Below are 2,541 nucleotides of genomic sequence, written 5' to 3'. Positions count from 1 at the left end.
ATTGAGAATCAAAAGGACCAAGAGATGGAAATTAGCTTCTCTGCTAAATCTGGTGCACACATCTTTTAATTTTTATGAATGAGTAATGTAAGTGCGTATTGTCCTTTATAAACTAAATATTATTATTATTTTTTTTTAAAAGACGTTTTTCACTGACTATTTTTTGCTGTAAATGTGTGCACACGTCACACAGAAAAAAATAGGCGAGACTCCGCTCTAGATGTTCCACACCTGAGCAGCGCTGCTCATGCAGGCAGTGTGGCTCGGGCGTTAGCTGTCTGGCTGTGAAGTGTGCAGGCTAACGTCACCTTTTTCAAAACACCTACTGGAGATCTCATCACCACTGATTCCCGTTTAATTTAAGGACGAAGAAGCTAACTTCAAGGTTCACGGTGTCAGATTTAAGGGGATTTAGTGGCGTCTAGTGGTGAATTGCAGATTTTAACCAGCTGAAACTTCCTTTAGTGTTCATTGTTCAGGAGCTGAATTATTTAGAGGTCTCTCTTCATCCCTTTTCTCTCATAAGTTAATGTGTGCCTACCTTTTTCTGACCCAGACGTTTAGAGTGTACAACAAAGGTATATCTTATCTCTTCTCTATCTTTTTTCAGAGCGCTTCACCTTTTTTGTGCAGCTGCTCCAAGCGCTTTAAGTTAAAAAATCTCTGAACTTTTCAGAAAGGCGCTGGTGACGTCACTGCAGCTTCTTTAGCAGGGCTACTGTCTAAAGGCCTCTGAACAGTGAGTCTGTTTTTTTTGGCTGAAGTCGCATGTCTAAAAATAGATACAACCTCACATCTGTCAATCGTGTTTCCGCACTGAGTCCGAAACTTTCGCCGTCAGTAAAATTTTTGTAACAGGTTTGATTTTCTGTGTTTTTCACCTCCGTCAGAGCCTTAAGAGACGTTTGACCACGAAGAGTGAAGAAAATGTGGCGGCAGGACACAGCTGGGACAAGACAGAGGAACGAGGCTCAACAGAATCATCTCATAACTCAGGTAAGTCATATTCAACATGTCAGAAAATAATATTCGGGTGGATGATGATGACGAGGAGGAGGATGTGGACCACTCACAGAATGTGGAGGACAGCTCCGCCCCTTCATGCAGCTGAGGTGCCAAATGAGGGATGGGAAGGGCGTGATGACAGTCGGATAGGTAACTTTTTTTGAATGACGGTTTTAAAAAACGTATTCAACAAAAACAGTTTCCGTGTGAAAAGGCCTTAAGTGTCACCAGCAGGCGGATGCTGGATGTTGCTTTAAGTGTTGTGCTTTTATCACTGTTAGCTTTGTAAGCTTGATGTTGACTGTGTAGTCAACCCTCTGATAATGTAGTGTTGCATTGGCTACCTAGCTAACGTCAGTGTCAAGATATTTTTGTCATAGAGACCCATGTGGAGCACATCACTTAAAAAAAGCACTGGGAGCGTTTTTTTATGAAGCGCTGGAATGAAGTGCCGATAAAAAAAACGCTCTGTGGACACAGGCCTTCACACAGCCTACAGTCCACACAGATAAATAATAACCAGAGTTTTGATAAATCTTCACCTCAGAAGATGTTTTAAAATATCTTGGTGATAACTCAGTTTGCGTGTGGACGAGAGGCCCAAACGTTAAGATAAATATCCATTTACAAAAGTATCTGAACAGACAGAGTGTAAATTTGTGTTACGTGTGTATATTTCTTGGTGTAGTCCAAGTCTTGGTGGTCATTGGTAAACACCTCCTGATTAATCCACCCTGTCAACAACAAATCAATATTTCTCTGCAGCCTGGCTGTCACTGCTTTTCACCTGCAGACCGAGCAGCAAATGAACGACTTCTTCTGTGTTTTCTATTGTTAGTCGGAGCGAGAAGCCTTTCACTTCTGCACCTGCAGACCTGACAGAACAATGGAAGCCAACATAATGGACTCCAGAGGGATTGTGAGGAATGAGGTGTTGAATGTTGCAGATCATCACTGCTGAGGCCACCAAGGCCTTGTTATGTTGGTGCTGTCTAAATAAAGTTTGACTTGTTGTGGTTCAGTCATCATTTTCTGTCACTCAAAAACAAAATAGGAGCAACTGAGGTCTACCACACTGCAGCACAACAAATACACAAGTCCTAAGTTACGACTCAAATTGATTGTAACAGAAAAACAGATTTTAACAGAACATTTGGCATCTTAATTAAAAAATAAAGTACAATCAAGTCTCCCTGAAAATGCCACCTCATGTCAGTGAGGTTTAATAATTTGATTGTCTCAAATTTTCACCCCTGAACTACAACACTAAGTGAAGTGGGTCATGCACTGTTAAGTAATCCTGTGCCCCTGTCGTGTAGAGACCCACTGGGCTTCAAATTAAAGACCTCCAAGTGCACTGATCGATATTTTGTATTTCAGGCTGTTTTTCTATGACTGGGTCCTCATGTTGTTTGTCATGTGCATGCACACACAGGGGCGCACATGCAAGAACACGTACATAGCAGGGATAGAAACAATTTGCTCGAGCACCACAAATTTAATATATCACCATTAAAGAAAGATCTGATTCTGACA

The 2,541-nt window shown here is 41.5% G+C and overlaps 1 long non-coding RNA gene across 1 annotated transcript; it reads left to right on the top strand.

Annotated features, from left to right (window-relative positions):
- The first annotated feature begins 645 nt into the window (after window positions 1–645).
- LOC125886773 (uncharacterized) lies at window positions 646–1,900 on the top strand. Its single transcript, XR_007449093.1, has 3 exons — window positions 646–739; window positions 891–996; window positions 1,844–1,900. It is a non-coding gene; the product is annotated as an uncharacterized LOC125886773 (long non-coding RNA).
- The last annotated feature ends 641 nt before the right edge of the window (window positions 1,901–2,541 follow it).

The sequence above is a fragment of the Epinephelus fuscoguttatus genome, linkage group LG4, assembly GCF_011397635.1.
Source record: "Epinephelus fuscoguttatus linkage group LG4, E.fuscoguttatus.final_Chr_v1".
NCBI lineage: Eukaryota > Metazoa > Chordata > Actinopteri > Perciformes > Serranidae > Epinephelus > Epinephelus fuscoguttatus.
Note: the sequence above shows the minus strand (reverse complement) of the source record. Positions and strands in the feature narration are given on the sequence as shown.